Source organism: Lytechinus pictus, unplaced genomic scaffold (genome assembly GCF_037042905.1).
Source record: "Lytechinus pictus isolate F3 Inbred unplaced genomic scaffold, Lp3.0 scaffold_45, whole genome shotgun sequence".
Taxonomy (NCBI): Eukaryota; Metazoa; Echinodermata; class Echinoidea; order Temnopleuroida; family Toxopneustidae; genus Lytechinus; species Lytechinus pictus.
In genome coordinates, this window is record NW_026974165.1 from 195,444 (window position 1) to 215,943 (window position 20,500).

The following is a 20,500-nucleotide window of genomic DNA, read 5'->3' on the forward strand; positions in this document are numbered from 1 at the left end:
ATGGTCTGGAAAAAAATGTTATAATTTATGTAGACGTATACCGTAAACAAATACATCCTCGATCACTGAAATGAAGTGTTTGCTAAGCTTTTATATCTCAGACCGCGTTACCATGGCAACTTGGGAAAACCTTTATTTTTTACTAATAAAATTCTGGTTTTAAGGGTCATTTTAGAGACATAAAACTAACCATATTTTGAAGTATTGGGTTTAAATTTCACATAAAACTGAATTATCTATGTTTATACTTTCGTATATGAATATTCATATTTCTTGTAGAATCCTAGTTTTTGATTGGTCAATGTTTCAGTCATGGATAATAACTGAGCGTTAAAAAATCTGAAAATGCGCATTTTATCGGCAACCAACAAGCAAGATGGCGGAACACATTAAGTTGGCGCTATGCACGTACGTGGGTCTCCAAGAGACGAGGCGCGCAGTTCAAGGCCTACACCATCATGTGAATTGTTGCGTCACACACAGGTGCGCATCCAAGAAAAAAAACACGACAATATCTCAAAATTCTCGTAGGTAGGCATCCGATGGAAACTGAAACAAACCCAATGAAAGATCGGTGGAATGACTGAAGACATCAAGAAACCAATATTATTACTGACAGGGATTAAATAGATGATGACGTCATAGTATCCCTTCAAATAGCTTGACTTTGATGGAGCAAGAGCCTACGACCATACCATGCTGAATATACCGGTTCTCGTCCGATCACCGAAGTCAAGCAGCATAGGGCTCGGTTAGTACTTGGATGGGAGACCGCCTGGGAATACCGGGTGTTGTAGGCATTTTTTGCTTCATGAAATGCCCCTTTATTCATTTTTACATTTTAAGTCGTTGGTATTTGTTTTCCTTATAGTATCACTTTTGTCTCTTTTTGTTGTCTTTTTCGTCTCCTTCGTCACCCTTTTTAATAGAGCAGGAATAAACTTTTCGCTTGATGTCCGACATTCAAGGCAATGAGGAAAGTCGTTTGTTTGCAAGCACAGGGTCTCCAAGAGACGAGGCGCGCAGTTCAAGGCCTACACCATCATGTGAATTGTTGCGTCACACACAGGTGCGCATCCAAGAAAAAAAACACGACAATATCTCAAAATTCTCGTAGGTAGGCATCCGATGGAAACTGAAACAAACCCAATGAAAGATCGGTGGAATGACTGAAGACATCAAGAAACCAATATTATTACTGACAGGGATTAAATAGATGATGACGTCATAGTATCCCTTCAAATAGCTTGACTTTGATGGAGCAAGAGCCTACGACCATACCATGCTGAATATACCGGTTCTCGTCCGATCACCGAAGTCAAGCAGCATAGGGCTCGGTTAGTACTTGGATGGGAGACCGCCTGGGAATACCGGGTGTTGTAGGCATTTTTTGCTTCATGAAATGCCCCTTTATTCATTTTTACATTTTAAGTCGTTGGTATTTGTTTTCCTTATAGTATCACTTTTGTCTCTTTTTGTTGTCTTTTTCGTCTCCTTCGTCACCCTTTTTAATAGAGCAGGAATAAACTTTTCGCTTGATGTCCGACATTCAAGGCAATGAGGAAAGTCGTTTGTTTGCAAGCACAGGGTCTCCAAGAGACGAGGCGCGCAGTTCAAGGCCTACACCATCATGTGAATTGTTGCGTCACACACAGGTGCGCATCCAAGAAAAAAAACACGACAATATCTCAAAATTCTCGTAGGTAGGCATCCAATGGAAACTGAAACAAACCCAATGAAAGATCGGTGGAATGACTGAAGACATCAAGAAACCAATATTATTACTGACAGGGATTAAATAGATGATGACGTCATAGTATCCCTTCAAATAGCTTGACTTTGATGGAGCAAGAGCCTACGACCATACCATGCTGAATATACCGGTTCTCGTCCGATCACCGAAGTCAAGCAGCATAGGGCTCGGTTAGTACTTGGATGGGAGACCGCCTGGGAATACCGGGTGTTGTAGGCATTTTTTGCTTCATGAAATGCCCCTTTATTCATTTTTACATTTTAAGTCGTTGGTATTTGTTTTCCTTATAGTATCACTTTTGTCTCTTTTTGTTGTCTTTTTCGTCTCCTTCGTCACCCTTTTTAATAGAGCAGGAATAAACTTTTCGCTTGATGTCCGACATTCAAGGCAATGAGGAAAGTCGTTTGTTTGCAAGCACAGGGTCTCCAAGAGACGAGGCGCGCAGTTCAAGGCCTACACCATCATGTGAATTGTTGCGTCACACACAGGTGCGCATCCAAGAAAAAAAACACGACAATATCTCAAAATTCTCGTAGGTAGGCATCCGATGGAAACTGAAACAAACCCAATGAAAGATCGGTGGAATGACTGAAGACATCAAGAAACCAATATTATTACTGACAGGGATTAAATAGATGATGACGTCATAGTATCCCTTCAAATAGCTTGACTTTGATGGAGCAAGAGCCTACGACCATACCATGCTGAATATACCGGTTCTCGTCCGATCACCGAAGTCAAGCAGCATAGGGCTCGGTTAGTACTTGGATGGGAGACCGCCTGGGAATACCGGGTGTTGTAGGCATTTTTTGCTTCATGAAATGCCCCTTTATTCATTTTTACATTTTAAGTCGTTGGTATTTGTTTTCCTTATAGTATCACTTTTGTCTCTTTTTGTTGTCTTTTTCGTCTCCTTCGTCACCCTTTTTAATAGAGCAGGAATAAACTTTTCGCTTGATGTCCGACATTCAAGGCAATGAGGAAAGTCGTTTGTTTGCAAGCACAGGGTCTCCAAGAGACGAGGCGCGCAGTTCAAGGCCTACACCATCATGTGAATTGTTGCGTCACACACAGGTGCGCATCCAAGAAAAAAAACACGACAATATCTCAAAATTCTCGTAGGTAGGCATCCGATGGAAACTGAAACAAACCCAATGAAAGATCGGTGGAATGACTGAAGACATCAAGAAACCAATATTATTACTGACAGGGATTAAATAGATGATGACGTCATAGTATCCCTTCAAATAGCTTGACTTTGATGGAGCAAGAGCCTACGACCATACCATGCTGAATATACCGGTTCTCGTCCGATCACCGAAGTCAAGCAGCATAGGGCTCGGTTAGTACTTGGATGGGAGACCGCCTGGGAATACCGGGTGTTGTAGGCATTTTTTGCTTCATGAAATGCCCCTTTATTCATTTTTACATTTTAAGTCGTTGGTATTTGTTTTCCTTATAGTATCACTTTTGTCTCTTTTTGTTGTCTTTTTCGTCTCCTTCGTCACCCTTTTTAATAGAGCAGGAATAAACTTTTCGCTTGATGTCCGACATTCAAGGCAATGAGGAAAGTCGTTTGTTTGCAAGCACAGGGTCTCCAAGAGACGAGGCGCGCAGTTCAAGGCCTACACCATCATGTGAATTGTTGCGTCACACACAGGTGCGCATCCAAGAAAAAAAACACGACAATATCTCAAAATTCTCGTAGGTAGGCATCCGATGGAAACTGAAACAAACCCAATGAAAGATCGGTGGAATGACTGAAGACATCAAGAAACCAATATTATTACTGACAGGGATTAAATAGATGATGACGTCATAGTATCCCTTCAAATAGCTTGACTTTGATGGAGCAAGAGCCTACGACCATACCATGCTGAATATACCGGTTCTCGTCCGATCACCGAAGTCAAGCAGCATAGGGCTCGGTTAGTACTTGGATGGGAGACCGCCTGGGAATACCGGGTGTTGTAGGCATTTTTTGCTTCATGAAATGCCCCTTTATTCATTTTTACATTTTAAGTCGTTGGTATTTGTTTTCCTTATAGTATCACTTTTGTCTCTTTTTGTTGTCTTTTTCGTCTCCTTCGTCACCCTTTTTAATAGAGCAGGAATAAACTTTTCGCTTGATGTCCGACATTCAAGGCAATGAGGAAAGTCGTTTGTTTGCAAGCACAGGGTCTCCAAGAGACGAGGCGCGCAGTTCAAGGCCTACACCATCATGTGAATTGTTGCGTCACACACAGGTGCGCATCCAAGAAAAAAAACACGACAATATCTCAAAATTCTCGTAGGTAGGCATCCGATGGAAACTGAAACAAACCCAATGAAAGATCGGTGGAATGACTGAAGACATCAAGAAACCAATATTATTACTGACAGGGATTAAATAGATGATGACGTCATAGTATCCCTTCAAATAGCTTGACTTTGATGGAGCAAGAGCCTACGACCATACCATGCTGAATATACCGGTTCTCGTCCGATCACCGAAGTCAAGCAGCATAGGGCTCGGTTAGTACTTGGATGGGAGACCGCCTGGGAATACCGGGTGTTGTAGGCATTTTTTGCTTCATGAAATGCCCCTTTATTCATTTTTACATTTTAAGTCGTTGGTATTTTTTTTCCTTATAGTATCACTTTTGTCTCTTTTTGTTGTCTTTTTCGTCTCCTTCGTCACCCTTTTTAATAGAGCAGGAATAAACTTTTCGCTTGATGTCCGACATTCAAGGCAATGAGGAAAGTCGTTTGTTTGCAAGCACAGGGTCTCCAAGAGACGAGGCGCGCAGTTCAAGGCCTACACCATCATGTGAATTGTTGCGTCACACACAGGTGCGCATCCAAGAAAAAAAACACGACAATATCTCAAAATTCTCGTAGGTAGGCATCCGATGGAAACTGAAACAAACCCAATGAAAGATCGGTGGAATGACTGAAGACATCAAGAAACCAATATTATTACTGACAGGGATTAAATAGATGATGACGTCATAGTATCCCTTCAAATAGCTTGACTTTGATGGAGCAAGAGCCTACGACCATACCATGCTGAATATACCGGTTCTCGTCCGATCACCGAAGTCAAGCAGCATAGGGCTCGGTTAGTACTTGGATGGGAGACCGCCTGGGAATACCGGGTGTTGTAGGCATTTTTTGCTTCATGAAATGCCCCTTTATTCATTTTTACATTTTAAGTCGTTGGTATTTGTTTTCCTTATAGTATCACTTTTGTCTCTTTTTGTTGTCTTTTTCGTCTCCTTCGTCACCCTTTTTAATAGAGCAGGAATAAACTTTTCGCTTGATGTCCGACATTCAAGGCAATGAGGAAAGTCGTTTGTTTGCAAGCACAGGGTCTCCAAGAGACGAGGCGCGCAGTTCAAGGCCTACACCATCATGTGAATTGTTGCGTCACACACAGGTGCGCATCCAAGAAAAAAAACACGACAATATCTCAAAATTCTCGTAGGTAGGCATCCGATGGAAACTGAAACAAACCCAATGAAAGATCGGTGGAATGACTGAAGACATCAAGAAACCAATATTATTACTGACAGGGATTAAATAGATGATGACGTCATAGTATCCCTTCAAATAGCTTGACTTTGATGGAGCAAGAGCCTACGACCATACCATGCTTAATATACCGGTTCTCGTCCGATCACCGAAGTCAAGCAGCATAGGGCTCGGTTAGTACTTGGATGGGAGACCGCCTGGGAATACCGGGTGTTGTAGGCATTTTTTGCTTCATGAAATGCCCCTTTATTCATTTTTACATTTTAAGTCGTTGGTATTTGTTTTCCTTATAGTATCACTTTTGTCTCTTTTTGTTGTCTTTTTCGTCTCCTTCGTCACCCTTTTTAATAGAGCAGGAATAAACTTTTCGCTTGATGTCCGACATTCAAGGCAATGAGGAAAGTCGTTTGTTTGCAAGCACAGGGTCTCCAAGAGACGAGGCGCGCAGTTCAAGGCCTACACCATCATGTGAATTGTTGCGTCACACACAGGTGCGCATCCAAGAAAAAAAACACGACAATATCTCAAAATTCTCGTAGGTAGGCATCCGATGGAAACTGAAACAAACCCAATGAAAGATCGGTGGAATGACTGAAGACATCAAGAAACCAATATTATTACTGACAGGGATTAAATAGATGATGACGTCATAGTATCCCTTCAAATAGCTTGACTTTGATGGAGCAAGAGCCTACGACCATACCATGCTGAATATACCGGTTCTCGTCCGATCACCGAAGTCAAGCAGCATAGGGCTCGGTTAGTACTTGGATGGGAGACCGCCTGGGAATACCGGGTGTTGTAGGCATTTTTTGCTTCATGAAATGCCCCTTTATTCATTTTTACATTTTAAGTCGTTGGTATTTGTTTTCCTTATAGTATCACTTTTGTCTCTTTTTGTTGTCTTTTTCGTCTCCTTCGTCACCCTTTTTAATAGAGCAGGAATAAACTTTTCGCTTGATGTCCGACATTCAAGGCAATGAGGAAAGTCGTTTGTTTGCAAGCACAGGGTCTCCAAGAGACGAGGCGCGCAGTTCAAGGCCTACACCATCATGTGAATTGTTGCGTCACACACAGGTGCGCATCCAAGAAAAAAAACACGACAATATCTCAAAATTCTCGTAGGTAGGCATCCGATGGAAACTGAAACAAACCCAATGAAAGATCGGTGGAATGACTGAAGACATCAAGAAACCAATATTATTACTGACAGGGATTAAATAGATGATGACGTCATAGTATCCCTTCAAATAGCTTGACTTTGATGGAGCAAGAGCCTACGACCATACCATGCTGAATATACCGGTTCTCGTCCGATCACCGAAGTCAAGCAGCATAGGGATCGGTTAGTACTTGGATGGGAGACCGCCTGGGAATACCGGGTGTTGTAGGCATTTTTTGCTTCATGAAATGCCCCTTTATTCATTTTTACATTTTAAGTCGTTGGTATTTGTTTTCCTTATAGTATCACTTTTGTCTCTTTTTGTTGTCTTTTTCGTCTCCTTCGTCACCCTTTTTAATAGAGCAGGAATAAACTTTTCGCTTGATGTCCGACATTCAAGGCAATGAGGAAAGTCGTTTGTTTGCAAGCACAGGGTCTCCAAGAGACGAGGCGCGCAGTTCAAGGCCTACACCATCATGTGAATTGTTGCGTCACACACAGGTGCGCATCCAAGAAAAAAAACACGACAATATCTCAAAATTCTCGTAGGTAGGCATCCGATGGAAACTGAAACAAACCCAATGAAAGATCGGTGGAATGACTGAAGACATCAAGAAACCAATATTATTACTGACAGGGATTAAATAGATGATGACGTCATAGTATCCCTTCAAATAGCTTGACTTTGATGGAGCAAGAGCCTACGACCATACCATGCTGAATATACCGGTTCTCGTCCGATCACCGAAGTCAAGCAGCATAGGGCTCGGTTAGTACTTGGATGGGAGACCGCCTGGGAATACCGGGTGTTGTAGGCATTTTTTGCTTCATGAAATGCCCCTTTATTCATTTTTACATTTTAAGTCGTTGGTATTTGTTTTCCTTATAGTATCACTTTTGTCTCTTTTTGTTGTCTTTTTCGTCTCCTTCGTCACCCTTTTTAATAGAGCAGGAATAAACTTTTCGCTTGATGTCCGACATTCAAGGCAATGAGGAAAGTCGTTTGTTTGCAAGCACAGGGTCTCCAAGAGACGAGGCGCGCAGTTCAAGGCCTACACCATCATGTGAATTGTTGCGTCACACACAGGTGCGCATCCAAGAAAAAAAACACGACAATATCTCAAAATTCTCGTAGGTAGGCATCCGATGGAAACTGAAACAAACCCAATGAAAGATCGGTGGAATGACTGAAGACATCAAGAAACCAATATTATTACTGACAGGGATTAAATAGATGATGACGTCATAGTATCCCTTCAAATAGCTTGACTTTGATGGAGCAAGAGCCTACGACCATACCATGCTGAATATACCGGTTCTCGTCCGATCACCGAAGTCAAGCAGCATAGGGCTCGGTTAGTACTTGGATGGGAGACCGCCTGGGAATACCGGGTGTTGTAGGCATTTTTTGCTTCATGAAATGCCCCTTTATTCATTTTTACATTTTAAGTCGTTGGTATTTGTTTTCCTTATAGTATCACTTTTGTCTCTTTTTGTTGTCTTTTTCGTCTCCTTCGTCACCCTTTTTAATAGAGCAGGAATAAACTTTTCGCTTGATGTCCGACATTCAAGGCAATGAGGAAAGTCGTTTGTTTGCAAGCACAGGGTCTCCAAGAGACGAGGCGCGCAGTTCAAGGCCTACACCATCATGTGAATTGTTGCGTCACACACAGGTGCGCATCCAAGAAAAAAAAACACGACAATATCTCAAAATTCTCGTAGGTAGGCATCCGATGGAAACTGAAACAAACCCAATGAAAGATCGGTGGAATGACTGAAGACATCAAGAAACCAATATTATTACTGACAGGGATTAAATAGATGATGACGTCATAGTATCCCTTCAAATAGCTTGACTTTGATGGAGCAAGAGCCTACGACCATACCATGCTGAATATACCGGTTCTCGTCCGATCACCGAAGTCAAGCAGCATAGGGCTCGGTTAGTACTTGGATGGGAGACCGCCTGGGAATACCGGGTGTTGTAGGCATTTTTTGCTTCATGAAATGCCCCTTTATTCATTTTTACATTTTAAGTCGTTGGTATTTGTTTTCCTTATAGTATCACTTTTGTCTCTTTTTGTTGTCTTTTTCGTCTCCTTCGTCACCCTTTTTAATAGAGCAGGAATAAACTTTTCGCTTGATGTCCGACATTCAAGGCAATGAGGAAAGTCGTTTGTTTGCAAGCACAGGGTCTCCAAGAGACGAGGCGCGCAGTTCAAGGCCTACACCATCATGTGAATTGTTGCGTCACACACAGGTGCGCATCCAAGAAAAAAAACACGACAATATCTCAAAATTCTCGTAGGTAGGCATCCGATGGAAACTGAAACAAACCCAATGAAAGATCGGTGGAATGACTGAAGACATCAAGAAACCAATATTATTACTGACAGGGATTAAATAGATGATGACGTCATAGTATCCCTTCAAATAGCTTGACTTTGATGGAGCAAGAGCCTACGACCATACCATGCTGAATATACCGGTTCTCGTCCGATCACCGAAGTCAAGCAGCATAGGGCTCGGTTAGTACTTGGATGGGAGACCGCCTGGGAATACCGGGTGTTGTAGGCATTTTTTGCTTCATGAAATGCCCCTTTATTCATTTTTACATTTTAAGTCGTTGGTATTTGTTTTCCTTATAGTATCACTTTTGTCTCTTTTTGTTGTCTTTTTCGTCTCCTTCGTCACCCTTTTTAATAGAGCAGGAATAAACTTTTCGCTTGATGTCCGACATTCAAGGCAATGAGGAAAGTCGTTTGTTTGCAAGCACAGGGTCTCCAAGAGACGAGGCGCGCAGTTCAAGGCCTACACCATCATGTGAATTGTTGCGTCACACACAGGTGCGCATCCAAGAAAAAAAACACGACAATATCTCAAAATTCTCGTAGGTAGGCATCCGATGGAAACTGAAACAAACCCAATGAAAGATCGGTGGAATGACTGAAGACATCAAGAAACCAATATTATTACTGACAGGGATTAAATAGATGATGACGTCATAGTATCCCTTCAAATAGCTTGACTTTGATGGAGCAAGAGCCTACGACCATACCATGCTGAATATACCGGTTCTCGTCCGATCACCGAAGTCAAGCAGCATAGGGCTCGGTTAGTACTTGGATGGGAGACCGCCTGGGAATACCGGGTGTTGTAGGCATTTTTTGCTTCATGAAATGCCCCTTTATTCATTTTTACATTTTAAGTCGTTGGTATTTGTTTTCCTTATAGTATCACTTTTGTCTCTTTTTGTTGTCTTTTTCGTCTCCTTCGTCACCCTTTTTAATAGAGCAGGAATAAACTTTTCGCTTGATGTCCGACATTCAAGGCAATGAGGAAAGTCGTTTGTTTGCAAGCACAGGGTCTCCAAGAGACGAGGCGCGCAGTTCAAGGCCTACACCATCATGTGAATTGTTGCGTCACACACAGGTGCGCATCCAAGAAAAAAAACACGACAATATCTCAAAATTCTCGTAGGTAGGCATCCGATGGAAACTGAAACAAACCCAATGAAAGATCGGTGGAATGACTGAAGACATCAAGAAACCAATATTATTACTGACAGGGATTAAATAGATGATGACGTCATAGTATCCCTTCAAATAGCTTGACTTTGATGGAGCAAGAGCCTACGACCATACCATGCTGAATATACCGGTTCTCGTCCGATCACCGAAGTCAAGCAGCATAGGGCTCGGTTAGTACTTGGATGGGAGACCGCCTGGGAATACCGGGTGTTGTAGGCATTTTTTGCTTCATGAAATGCCCCTTTATTCATTTTTACATTTTAAGTCGTTGGTATTTGTTTTCCTTATAGTATCACTTTTGTCTCTTTTTGTTGTCTTTTTCGTCTCCTTCGTCACCCTTTTTAATAGAGCAGGAATAAACTTTTCGCTTGATGTCCGACATTCAAGGCAATGAGGAAAGTCGTTTGTTTGCAAGCACAGGGTCTCCAAGAGACGAGGCGCGCAGTTCAAGGCCTACACCATCATGTGAATTGTTGCGTCACACACAGGTGCGCATCCAAGAAAAAAAACACGACAATATCTCAAAATTCTCGTAGGTAGGCATCCGATGGAAACTGAAACAAACCCAATGAAAGATCGGTGGAATGACTGAAGACATCAAGAAACCAATATTATTACTGACAGGGATTAAATAGATGATGACGTCATAGTATCCCTTCAAATAGCTTGACTTTGATGGAGCAAGAGCCTACGACCATACCATGCTGAATATACCGGTTCTCGTCCGATCACCGAAGTCAAGCAGCATAGGGCTCGGTTAGTACTTGGATGGGAGACCGCCTGGGAATACCGGGTGTTGTAGGCATTTTTTGCTTCATGAAATGCCCCTTTATTCATTTTTACATTTTAAGTCGTTGGTATTTGTTTTCCTTATAGTATCACTTTTGTCTCTTTTTGTTGTCTTTTTCGTCTCCTTCGTCACCCTTTTTAATAGAGCAGGAATAAACTTTTCGCTTGATGTCCGACATTCAAGGCAATGAGGAAAGTCGTTTGTTTGCAAGCACAGGGTCTCCAAGAGACGAGGCGCGCAGTTCAAGGCCTACACCATCATGTGAATTGTTGCGTCACACACAGGTGCGCATCCAAGAAAAAAAACACGACAATATCTCAAAATTCTCGTAGGTAGGCATCCGATGGAAACTGAAACAAACCCAATGAAAGATCGGTGGAATGACTGAAGACATCAAGAAACCAATATTATTACTGACAGGGATTAAATAGATGATGACGTCATAGTATCCCTTCAAATAGCTTGACTTTGATGGAGCAAGAGCCTACGACCATACCATGCTGAATATACCGGTTCTCGTCCGATCACCGAAGTCAAGCAGCATAGGGCTCGGTTAGTACTTGGATGGGAGACCGCCTGGGAATACCGGGTGTTGTAGGCATTTTTTGCTTCATGAAATGCCCCTTTATTCATTTTTACATTTTAAGTCGTTGGTATTTGTTTTCCTTATAGTATCACTTTTGTCTCTTTTTGTTGTCTTTTTCGTCTCCTTCGTCACCCTTTTTAATAGAGCAGGAATAAACTTTTCGCTTGATGTCCGACATTCAAGGCAATGAGGAAAGTCGTTTGTTTGCAAGCACAGGGTCTCCAAGAGACGAGGCGCGCAGTTCAAGGCCTACACCATCATGTGAATTGTTGCGTCACACACAGGTGCGCATCCAAGAAAAAAAACACGACAATATCTCAAAATTCTCGTAGGTAGGCATCCGATGGAAACTGAAACAAACCCAATGAAAGATCGGTGGAATGACTGAAGACATCAAGAAACCAATATTATTACTGACAGGGATTAAATAGATGATGACGTCATAGTATCCCTTCAAATAGCTTGACTTTGATGGAGCAAGAGCCTACGACCATACCATGCTGAATATACCGGTTCTCGTCCGATCACCGAAGTCAAGCAGCATAGGGCTCGGTTAGTACTTGGATGGGAGACCGCCTGGGAATACCGGGTGTTGTAGGCATTTTTTGCTTCATGAAATGCCCCTTTATTCATTTTTACATTTTAAGTCGTTGGTATTTGTTTTCCTTATAGTATCACTTTTGTCTCTTTTTGTTGTCTTTTTCGTCTCCTTCGTCACCCTTTTTAATAGAGCAGGAATAAACTTTTCGCTTGATGTCCGACATTCAAGGCAATGAGGAAAGTCGTTTGTTTGCAAGCACAGGGTCTCCAAGAGACGAGGCGCGCAGTTCAAGGCCTACACCATCATGTGAATTGTTGCGTCACACACAGGTGCGCATCCAAGAAAAAAAACACGACAATATCTCAAAATTCTCGTAGGTAGGCATCCGATGGAAACTGAAACAAACCCAATGAAAGATCGGTGGAATGACTGAAGACATCAAGAAACCAATATTATTACTGACAGGGATTAAATAGATGATGACGTCATAGTATCCCTTCAAATAGCTTGACTTTGATGGAGCAAGAGCCTACGACCATACCATGCTGAATATACCGGTTCTCGTCCGATCACCGAAGTCAAGCAGCATAGGTCTCGGTTAGTACTTGGATGGGAGACCGCCTGGGAATACCGGGTGTTGTAGGCATTTTTTGCTTCATGAAATGCCCCTTTATTAATTTTTACATTTTAAGTCGTTGGTATTTGTTTTCCTTATAGTATCACTTTTGTCTCTTTTTGTTGTCTTTTTCGTCTCCTTCGTCACCCTTTTTAATAGAGCAGGAATAAACTTTTCGCTTGATGTCCGACATTCAAGGCAATGAGGAAAGTCGTTTGTTTGCAAGCACAGGGTCTCCAAGAGACGAGGCGCGCAGTTCAAGGCCTACACCATCATGTGAATTGTTGCGTCACACACAGGTGCGCATCCAAGAAAAAAAACACGACAATATCTCAAAATTCTCGTAGGTAGGCATCCGATGGAAACTGAAACAAACCCAATGAAAGATCGGTGGAATGACTGAAGACATCAAGAAACCAATATTATTACTGACAGGGATTAAATAGATGATGACGTCATAGTATCCCTTCAAATAGCTTGACTTTGATGGAGCAAGAGCCTACGACCATACCATGCTGAATATACCGGTTCTCGTCCGATCACCGAAGTCAAGCAGCATAGGGCTCGGTTAGTACTTGGATGGGAGACCGCCTGGGAATACCGGGTGTTGTAGGCATTTTTTGCTTCATGAAATGCCCCTTTATTCATTTTTACATTTTAAGTCGTTGGTATTTGTTTTCCTTATAGTATCACTTTTGTCTCTTTTTGTTGTCTTTTTCGTCTCCTTCGTCACCCTTTTTAATAGAGCAGGAATAAACTTTTCGCTTGATGTCCGACATTCAAGGCAATGAGGAAAGTCGTTTGTTTGCAAGCACAGGGTCTCCAAGAGACGAGGCGCGCAGTTCAAGGCCTACACCATCATGTGAATTGTTGCGTCACACACAGGTGCGCATCCAAGAAAAAAAACACGACAATATCTCAAAATTCTCGTAGGTAGGCATCCGATGGAAACTGAAACAAACCCAATGAAAGATCGGTGGAATGACTGAAGACATCAAGAAACCAATATTATTACTGACAGGGATTAAATAGATGATGACGTCATAGTATCCCTTCAAATAGCTTGACTTTGATGGAGCAAGAGCCTACGACCATACCATGCTGAATATACCGGTTCTCGTCCGATCACCGAAGTCAAGCAGCATAGGGCTCGGTTAGTACTTGGATGGGAGACCGCCTGGGAATACCGGGTGTTGTAGGCATTTTTTGCTTCATGAAATGCCCCTTTATTCATTTTTACATTTTAAGTCGTTGGTATTTGTTTTCCTTATAGTATCACTTTTGTCTCTTTTTGTTGTCTTTTTCGTCTCCTTCGTCACCCTTTTTAATAGAGCAGGAATAAACTTTTCGCTTGATGTCCGACATTCAAGGCAATGAGGAAAGTCGTTTGTTTGCAAGCACAGGGTCTCCAAGAGACGAGGCGCGCAGTTCAAGGCCTACACCATCATGTGAATTGTTGCGTCACACACAGGTGCGCATCCAAGAAAAAAAACACGACAATATCTCAAAATTCTCGTAGGTAGGCATCCGATGGAAACTGAAACAAACCCAATGAAAGATCGGTGGAATGACTGAAGACATCAAGAAACCAATATTATTACTGACAGGGATTAAATAGATGATGACGTCATAGTATCCCTTCAAATAGCTTGACTTTGATGGAGCAAGAGCCTACGACCATACCATGCTGAATATACCGGTTCTCGTCCGATCACCGAAGTCAAGCAGCATAGGGCTCGGTTAGTACTTGGATGGGAGACCGCCTGGGAATACCGGGTGTTGTAGGCATTTTTTGCTTCATGAAATGCCCCTTTATTCATTTTTACATTTTAAGTCGTTGGTATTTGTTTTCCTTATAGTATCACTTTTGTCTCTTTTTGTTGTCTTTTTCGTCTCCTTCGTCACCCTTTTTAATAGAGCAGGAATAAACTTTTCGCTTGATGTCCGACATTCAAGGCAATGAGGAAAGTCGTTTGTTTGCAAGCACAGGGTCTCCAAGAGACGAGGCGCGCAGTTCAAGGCCTACACCATCATGTGAATTGTTGCGTCACACACAGGTGCGCATCCAAGAAAAAAAACACGACAATATCTCAAAATTCTCGTAGGTAGGCATCCGACGGAAACTGAAACAAACCCAATGAAAGATCGGTGGAATGACTGAAGACATCAAGAAACCAATATTATTACTGACAGGGATTAAATAGATGATGACGTCATAGTATCCCTTCAAATAGCTTGACTTTGATGGAGCAAGAGCCTACGACCATACCATGCTGAATATACCGGTTCTCGTCCGATCACCGAAGTCAAGCAGCATAGGGCTCGGTTAGTACTTGGATGGGAGACCGCCTGGGAATACCGGGTGTTGTAGGCATTTTTTGCTTCATGAAATGCCCCTTTATTCATTTTTACATTTTAAGTCGTTGGTATTTGTTTTCCTTATAGTATCACTTTTGTCTCTTTTTGTTGTCTTTTTCGTCTCCTTCGTCACCCTTTTTAATAGAGCAGGAATAAACTTTTCGCTTGATGTCCGACATTCAAGGCAATGAGGAAAGTCGTTTGTTTGCAAGCACAGGGTCTCCAAGAGACGAGGCGCGCAGTTCAAGGCCTACACCATCATGTGAATTGTTGCGTCACACACAGGTGCGCATCCAAGAAAAAAAACACGACAATATCTCAAAATTCTCGTAGGTAGGCATCCGATGGAAACTGAAACAAACCCAATGAAAGATCGGTGGAATGACTGAAGACATCAAGAAACCAATATTATTACTGACAGGGATTAAATAGATGATGACGTCATAGTATCCCTTCAAATAGCTTGACTTTGATGGAGCAAGAGCCTACGACCATACCATGCTGAATATACCGGTTCTCGTCCGATCACCGAAGTCAAGCAGCATAGGGCTCGGTTAGTACTTGGATGGGAGACCGCCTGGGAATACCGGGTGTTGTAGGCATTTTTTGCTTCATGAAATGCCCCTTTATTCATTTTTACATTTTAAGTCGTTGGTATTTGTTTTCCTTATAGTATCACTTTTGTCTCTTTTTGTTGTCTTTTTCGTCTCCTTCGTCACCCTTTTTAATAGAGCAGGAATAAACTTTTCGCTTGATGTCCGACATTCAAGGCAATGAGGAAAGTCGTTTGTTTGCAAGCACAGGGTCTCCAAGAGACGAGGCGCGCAGTTCAAGGCCTACACCATCATGTGAATTGTTGCGTCACACACAGGTGCGCATCCAAGAAAAAAAACACGACAATATCTCAAAATTCTCGTAGGTAGGCATCCGATGGAAACTGAAACAAACCCAATGAAAGATCGGTGGAATGACTGAAGACATCAAGAAACCAATATTATTACTGACAGGGATTAAATAGATGATGACGTCATAGTATCCCTTCAAATAGCTTGACTTTGATGGAGCAAGAGCCTACGACCATACCATGCTGAATATACCGGTTCTCGTCCGATCACCGAAGTCAAGCAGCATAGGGCTCGGTTAGTACTTGGATGGGAGACCGCCTGGGAATACCGGGTGTTGTAGGCATTTTTTGCTTCATGAAATGCCCCTTTATTCATTTTTACATTTTAAGTCGTTGGTATTTGTTTTCCTTATAGTATCACTTTTGTCTCTTTTTGTTGTCTTTTTCGTCTCCTTCGTCACCCTTTTTAATAGAGCAGGAATAAACTTTTCGCTTGATGTCCGACATTCAAGGCAATGAGGAAAGTCGTTTGTTTGCAAGCACAGGGTCTCCAAGAGACGAGGCGCGCAGTTCAAGGCCTACACCATCATGTGAATTGTTGCGTCACACACAGGTGCGCATCCAAGAAAAAAAACACGACAATATCTCAAAATTCTCGTAGGTAGGCATCCGACGGAAACTGAAACAAACCCAATGAAAGATCGGTGGAATGACTGAAGACATCAAGAAACCAATATTATTACTGACAGGGATTAAATAGATGATGACGTCATAGTATCCCTTCAAATAGCTTGACTTTGATGGAGCAAGAGCCTACGACCATACCATGCTGAATATACCGGTTCTCGTCCGATCACCGAAGTCAAGCAGCATAGGGCTCGGTTAGTACTTGGATGGGAGACCGCCTGGGAATACCGGGTGTTGTAGGCATTTTTTGCTTCATGAAATGCCCCTTTATTCATTTTTACATTTTAAGTCGTTGGTATTTGTTTTCCTTATAGTATCACTTTTGTCTCTTTTTGTTGTCTTTTTCGTCTCCTTCGTCACCCTTTTTAATAGAGCAGGAATAAACTTTTCGCTTGATGTCCGACATTCAAGGCAATGAGGAAAGTCGTTTGTTTGCAAGCACAGGGTCTCCAAGAGACGAGGCGCGCAGTTCAAGGCCTACACCATCATGTGAATTGTTGCGTCACACACAGGTGCGCATCCAAGAAAAAAAACACGACAATATCTCAAAATTCTCGTAGGTAGGCATCCGATGGAAACTGAAACAAACCCAATGAAAGATCGGTGGAATGACTGAAGACATCAAGAAACCAATATTATTACTGACAGGGATTAAATAGATGATGACGTCATAGTATCCCTTCAAATAGCTTGACTTTGATGGAGCAAGAGCCTACGACCATACCATGCTGAATATACCGGTTCTCGTCCGATCACCGAAGTCAAGCAGCATAGGGCTCGGTTAGTACTTGGATGGGAGACCGCCTGGGAATACCGGGTGTTGTAGGCATTTTTTGCTTCATGAAATGCCCCTTTATTCATTTTTACATTTTAAGTCGTTGGTATTTGTTTTCCTTATAGTATCACTTTTGTCTCTTTTTGTTGTCTTTTTCGTCTCCTTCGTCACCCTTTTTAATAGAGCAGGAATAAACTTTTCGCTTGATGTCCGACATTCAAGGCAATGAGGAAAGTCGTTTGTTTGCAAGCACAGGGTCTCCAAGAGACGAGGCGCGCAGTTCAAGGCCTACACCATCATGTGAATTGTTGCGTCACACACAGGTGCGCATCCAAGAAAAAAAACACGACAATATCTCAAAATTCTCGTAGGTAGGCATCCGACGGAAACTGAAACAAACCCAATGAAAGATCGGTGGAATGACTGAAGACATCAAGAAACCAATATTATTACTGACAGGGATTAAATAGATGATGACGTCATAGTATCCCTTCAAATAGCTTGACTTTGATGGAGCAAGAGCCTACGACCATACCATGCTGAATATACCGGTTCTCGTCCGATCACCGAAGTCAAGCAGCATAGGGCTCGGTTAGTACTTGGATGGGAGACCGCCTGGGAATACCGGGTGTTGTAGGCATTTTTTGCTTCATGAAATGCCCCTTTATTCATTTTTACATTTTAAGTCGTTGGTATTTGTTTTCCTTATAGTATCACTTTTGTCTCTTTTTGTTGTCTTTTTCGTCTCCTTCGTCACCCTTTTTAATAGAGCAGGAATAAACTTTTCGCTTGATGTCCGACATTCAAGGCAATGAGGAAAGTCGTTTGTTTGCAAGCACAGGGTCTCCAAGAGACGAGGCGCGCAGTTCAAGGCCTACACCATCATGTGAATTGTTGCGTCACACACAGGTGCGCATCCAAGAAAAAAAACACGACAATATCTCAAAATTCTCGTAGGTAGGCATCCGATGGAAACTGAAACAAACCCAATGAAAGATCGGTGGAATGACTGAAGACATCAAGAAACCAATATTATTACTGACAGGGATTAAATAGATGATGACGTCATAGTATCCCTTCAAATAGCTTGACTTTGATGGAGCAAGAGCCTACGACCATACCATGCTGAATATACCGGTTCTCGTCCGATCACCGAAGTCAAGCAGCATAGGGCTCGGTTAGTACTTGGATGGGAGACCGCCTGGGAATACCGGGTGTTGTAGGCATTTTTTGCTTCATGAAATGCCCCTTTATTCATTTTTACATTTTAAGTCGTTGGTATTTGTTTTCCTTATAGTATCACTTTTGTCTCTTTTTGTTGTCTTTTTCGTCTCCTTCGTCACCCTTTTTAATAGAGCAGGAATAAACTTTTCGCTTGATGTCCGACATTCAAGGCAATGAGGAAAGTCGTTTGTTTGCAAGCACAGGGTCTCCAAGAGACGAGGCGCGCAGTTCAAGGCCTACACCATCATGTGAATTGTTGCGTCACACACAGGTGCGCATCCAAGAAAAAAAACACGACAATATCTCAAAATTCTCGTAGGTAGGCATCCGATGGAAACTGAAACAAACCCAATGAAAGATCGGTGGAATGACTGAAGACATCAAGAAACCAATATTATTACTGACAGGGATTAAATAGATGATGACGTCATAGTATCCCTTCAAATAGCTTGACTTTGATGGAGCAAGAGCCTACGACCATACCATGCTGAATATACCGGTTCTCGTCCGATCACCGAAGTCAAGCAGCATAGGGCTCGGTTAGTACTTGGATGGGAGACCGCCTGGGAATACCGGGTGTTGTAGGCATTTTTTGCTTCATGAAATGCCCCTTTATTCATTTTTACATTTTAAGTCGTTGGTATTTGTTTTCCTTATAGTATCACTTTTGTCTCTTTTTGTTGTCTTTTTCGTCTCCTTCGTCACCCTTTTTAATAGAGCAGGAATAAACTTTTCGCTTGATGTCCGACATTCAAGGCAATGAGGAAAGTCGTTTGTTTGCAAGCACAGGGTCTCCAAGAGACGAGGCGCGCAGTTCAAGGCCTACACCATCATGTGAATTGTTGCGTCACACACAGGTGCGCATCCAAGAAAAAAAACACGACAATATCTCAAAATTCTCGTAGGTAGGCATCCGATGGAAACTGAAACAAACCCAATGAAAGATCGGTGGAATGACTGAAGACATCAAGAAACCAATATTATTACTGACAGGGATTAAATAGATGATGACGTCATAGTATCCCTTCAAATAGCTTGACTTTGATGGAGCAAGAGCCTACGACCATACCATGCTGAATATACCGGTTCTCGTCCGATCACCGAAGTCAAGCAGCATAGGGCTCGGTTAGTACTTGGATGGGAGACCGCCTGGGAATACCGGGTGTTGTAGGCATTTTTTGCTTCATGAAATGCCCCTTTATTCATTTTTACATTTTAAGTCGTTGGTATTTGTTTTCCTTATAGTATCACTTTTGTCTCTTTTTGTTGTCTTTTTCGTCTCCTTCGTCACCCTTTTTAATAGAGCAGGAATAAACTTTTCGCTTGATGTCCGACATTCAAGGCAATGAGGAAAGTCGTTTGTTTGCAAGCACAGGGTCTCCAAGAGACGAGGCGCGCAGTTCAAGGCCTACACCATCATGTGAATTGTTGCGTCACACACAGGTGCGCATCCAAGAAAAAAAACACGACAATATCTCAAAATTCTCGTAGGTAGGCATCCGATGGAAACTGAAACAAACCCAATGAAAGATCGGTGGAATGACTGAAGACATCAAGAAACCAATATTATTACTGACAGGGATTAAATAGATGATGACGTCATAGTATCCCTTCAAATAGCTTGACTTTGATGGAGCAAGAGCCTACGACCATACCATGCTGAATATACCGGTTCTCGTCCGATCACCGAAGTCAAGCAGCATAGGGCTCGGTTAGTACTTGGATGGGAGACCGCCTGGGAATACCGGGTGTTGTAGGCATTTTTTGCTTCATGAAATGCCCCTTTATTCATTTTTACATTTTAAGTCGTTGGTATTTGTTTTCCTTATAGTATCACTTTTGTCTCTTTTTGTTGTCTTTTTCGTCTCCTTCGTCACCCTTTTTAATAGAGCAGGAATAAACTTTTCGCTTGATGTCCGACATTCAAGGCAATGAGGAAAGTCGTTTGTTTGCAAGCACAGGGTCTCCAAGAGACGAGGCGCGCAGTTCAAGGCCTACACCATCATGTGAATTGTTGCGTCACACACAGGTGCGCATCCAAGAAAAAAAACACGACAATATCTCAAAATTCTCGTAGGTAGGCATCCGATGGAAACTGAAACAAACCCAATGAAAGATCGG

General features: G+C 42.3%; 34 non-coding genes across 34 annotated transcripts; all 34 read left to right on the plus strand.

The window, feature by feature from the left end:
* The first annotated feature begins 681 nt into the window (after positions 1-681).
* Positions 682-800, plus strand: LOC135158365 (5S ribosomal RNA). The gene has a single exon (XR_010297139.1). It is a non-coding gene; the product is annotated as a 5S ribosomal RNA (ribosomal RNA).
* Positions 801-1,267: 467 nt separating this feature from the next.
* LOC135158366 (5S ribosomal RNA) lies at positions 1,268-1,386 on the plus strand. The gene has a single exon (XR_010297140.1). It is a non-coding gene; the product is annotated as a 5S ribosomal RNA (ribosomal RNA).
* A 467-nt stretch (positions 1,387-1,853) lies between these two features.
* On the plus strand, positions 1,854-1,972 carry LOC135158367 (5S ribosomal RNA). The gene has a single exon (XR_010297141.1). It is a non-coding gene; the product is annotated as a 5S ribosomal RNA (ribosomal RNA).
* A 467-nt stretch (positions 1,973-2,439) lies between these two features.
* On the plus strand, positions 2,440-2,558 carry LOC135158368 (5S ribosomal RNA). The gene has a single exon (XR_010297142.1). It is a non-coding gene; the product is annotated as a 5S ribosomal RNA (ribosomal RNA).
* A 467-nt stretch (positions 2,559-3,025) lies between these two features.
* LOC135158370 (5S ribosomal RNA) lies at positions 3,026-3,144 on the plus strand. Its single transcript, XR_010297144.1, has one exon. It is a non-coding gene; the product is annotated as a 5S ribosomal RNA (ribosomal RNA).
* Positions 3,145-3,611: 467 nt separating this feature from the next.
* Positions 3,612-3,730, plus strand: LOC135158371 (5S ribosomal RNA). Its single transcript, XR_010297145.1, has one exon. It is a non-coding gene; the product is annotated as a 5S ribosomal RNA (ribosomal RNA).
* Positions 3,731-4,197: 467 nt separating this feature from the next.
* On the plus strand, positions 4,198-4,316 carry LOC135158372 (5S ribosomal RNA). The gene has a single exon (XR_010297146.1). It is a non-coding gene; the product is annotated as a 5S ribosomal RNA (ribosomal RNA).
* Positions 4,317-4,783: 467 nt separating this feature from the next.
* On the plus strand, positions 4,784-4,902 carry LOC135158373 (5S ribosomal RNA). Its single transcript, XR_010297147.1, has one exon. It is a non-coding gene; the product is annotated as a 5S ribosomal RNA (ribosomal RNA).
* Positions 4,903-5,369: 467 nt separating this feature from the next.
* LOC135158544 (5S ribosomal RNA) lies at positions 5,370-5,488 on the plus strand. The gene has a single exon (XR_010297317.1). It is a non-coding gene; the product is annotated as a 5S ribosomal RNA (ribosomal RNA).
* Positions 5,489-5,955: 467 nt separating this feature from the next.
* On the plus strand, positions 5,956-6,074 carry LOC135158375 (5S ribosomal RNA). The gene has a single exon (XR_010297148.1). It is a non-coding gene; the product is annotated as a 5S ribosomal RNA (ribosomal RNA).
* A 467-nt stretch (positions 6,075-6,541) lies between these two features.
* Positions 6,542-6,660, plus strand: LOC135158549 (5S ribosomal RNA). Its single transcript, XR_010297322.1, has one exon. It is a non-coding gene; the product is annotated as a 5S ribosomal RNA (ribosomal RNA).
* A 467-nt stretch (positions 6,661-7,127) lies between these two features.
* Positions 7,128-7,246, plus strand: LOC135158376 (5S ribosomal RNA). Its single transcript, XR_010297149.1, has one exon. It is a non-coding gene; the product is annotated as a 5S ribosomal RNA (ribosomal RNA).
* Positions 7,247-7,713: 467 nt separating this feature from the next.
* Positions 7,714-7,832, plus strand: LOC135158377 (5S ribosomal RNA). The gene has a single exon (XR_010297150.1). It is a non-coding gene; the product is annotated as a 5S ribosomal RNA (ribosomal RNA).
* A 468-nt stretch (positions 7,833-8,300) lies between these two features.
* On the plus strand, positions 8,301-8,419 carry LOC135158378 (5S ribosomal RNA). Its single transcript, XR_010297151.1, has one exon. It is a non-coding gene; the product is annotated as a 5S ribosomal RNA (ribosomal RNA).
* A 467-nt stretch (positions 8,420-8,886) lies between these two features.
* Positions 8,887-9,005, plus strand: LOC135158379 (5S ribosomal RNA). The gene has a single exon (XR_010297153.1). It is a non-coding gene; the product is annotated as a 5S ribosomal RNA (ribosomal RNA).
* A 467-nt stretch (positions 9,006-9,472) lies between these two features.
* LOC135158380 (5S ribosomal RNA) lies at positions 9,473-9,591 on the plus strand. Its single transcript, XR_010297154.1, has one exon. It is a non-coding gene; the product is annotated as a 5S ribosomal RNA (ribosomal RNA).
* A 467-nt stretch (positions 9,592-10,058) lies between these two features.
* Positions 10,059-10,177, plus strand: LOC135158382 (5S ribosomal RNA). Its single transcript, XR_010297156.1, has one exon. It is a non-coding gene; the product is annotated as a 5S ribosomal RNA (ribosomal RNA).
* A 467-nt stretch (positions 10,178-10,644) lies between these two features.
* Positions 10,645-10,763, plus strand: LOC135158383 (5S ribosomal RNA). The gene has a single exon (XR_010297157.1). It is a non-coding gene; the product is annotated as a 5S ribosomal RNA (ribosomal RNA).
* A 467-nt stretch (positions 10,764-11,230) lies between these two features.
* Positions 11,231-11,349, plus strand: LOC135158384 (5S ribosomal RNA). The gene has a single exon (XR_010297158.1). It is a non-coding gene; the product is annotated as a 5S ribosomal RNA (ribosomal RNA).
* Positions 11,350-11,816: 467 nt separating this feature from the next.
* On the plus strand, positions 11,817-11,935 carry LOC135158385 (5S ribosomal RNA). The gene has a single exon (XR_010297159.1). It is a non-coding gene; the product is annotated as a 5S ribosomal RNA (ribosomal RNA).
* Positions 11,936-12,402: 467 nt separating this feature from the next.
* LOC135158548 (5S ribosomal RNA) lies at positions 12,403-12,521 on the plus strand. Its single transcript, XR_010297321.1, has one exon. It is a non-coding gene; the product is annotated as a 5S ribosomal RNA (ribosomal RNA).
* A 467-nt stretch (positions 12,522-12,988) lies between these two features.
* On the plus strand, positions 12,989-13,107 carry LOC135158386 (5S ribosomal RNA). The gene has a single exon (XR_010297160.1). It is a non-coding gene; the product is annotated as a 5S ribosomal RNA (ribosomal RNA).
* Positions 13,108-13,574: 467 nt separating this feature from the next.
* LOC135158387 (5S ribosomal RNA) lies at positions 13,575-13,693 on the plus strand. The gene has a single exon (XR_010297161.1). It is a non-coding gene; the product is annotated as a 5S ribosomal RNA (ribosomal RNA).
* A 467-nt stretch (positions 13,694-14,160) lies between these two features.
* Positions 14,161-14,279, plus strand: LOC135158388 (5S ribosomal RNA). The gene has a single exon (XR_010297162.1). It is a non-coding gene; the product is annotated as a 5S ribosomal RNA (ribosomal RNA).
* Positions 14,280-14,746: 467 nt separating this feature from the next.
* Positions 14,747-14,865, plus strand: LOC135158389 (5S ribosomal RNA). The gene has a single exon (XR_010297163.1). It is a non-coding gene; the product is annotated as a 5S ribosomal RNA (ribosomal RNA).
* A 467-nt stretch (positions 14,866-15,332) lies between these two features.
* Positions 15,333-15,451, plus strand: LOC135158390 (5S ribosomal RNA). The gene has a single exon (XR_010297164.1). It is a non-coding gene; the product is annotated as a 5S ribosomal RNA (ribosomal RNA).
* Positions 15,452-15,918: 467 nt separating this feature from the next.
* LOC135158391 (5S ribosomal RNA) lies at positions 15,919-16,037 on the plus strand. The gene has a single exon (XR_010297165.1). It is a non-coding gene; the product is annotated as a 5S ribosomal RNA (ribosomal RNA).
* A 467-nt stretch (positions 16,038-16,504) lies between these two features.
* On the plus strand, positions 16,505-16,623 carry LOC135158393 (5S ribosomal RNA). The gene has a single exon (XR_010297167.1). It is a non-coding gene; the product is annotated as a 5S ribosomal RNA (ribosomal RNA).
* A 467-nt stretch (positions 16,624-17,090) lies between these two features.
* Positions 17,091-17,209, plus strand: LOC135158394 (5S ribosomal RNA). The gene has a single exon (XR_010297168.1). It is a non-coding gene; the product is annotated as a 5S ribosomal RNA (ribosomal RNA).
* A 467-nt stretch (positions 17,210-17,676) lies between these two features.
* Positions 17,677-17,795, plus strand: LOC135158395 (5S ribosomal RNA). Its single transcript, XR_010297169.1, has one exon. It is a non-coding gene; the product is annotated as a 5S ribosomal RNA (ribosomal RNA).
* A 467-nt stretch (positions 17,796-18,262) lies between these two features.
* Positions 18,263-18,381, plus strand: LOC135158396 (5S ribosomal RNA). Its single transcript, XR_010297170.1, has one exon. It is a non-coding gene; the product is annotated as a 5S ribosomal RNA (ribosomal RNA).
* A 467-nt stretch (positions 18,382-18,848) lies between these two features.
* Positions 18,849-18,967, plus strand: LOC135158397 (5S ribosomal RNA). The gene has a single exon (XR_010297171.1). It is a non-coding gene; the product is annotated as a 5S ribosomal RNA (ribosomal RNA).
* Positions 18,968-19,434: 467 nt separating this feature from the next.
* On the plus strand, positions 19,435-19,553 carry LOC135158398 (5S ribosomal RNA). Its single transcript, XR_010297172.1, has one exon. It is a non-coding gene; the product is annotated as a 5S ribosomal RNA (ribosomal RNA).
* Positions 19,554-20,020: 467 nt separating this feature from the next.
* Positions 20,021-20,139, plus strand: LOC135158399 (5S ribosomal RNA). The gene has a single exon (XR_010297173.1). It is a non-coding gene; the product is annotated as a 5S ribosomal RNA (ribosomal RNA).
* The last annotated feature ends 361 nt before the right edge of the window (positions 20,140-20,500 follow it).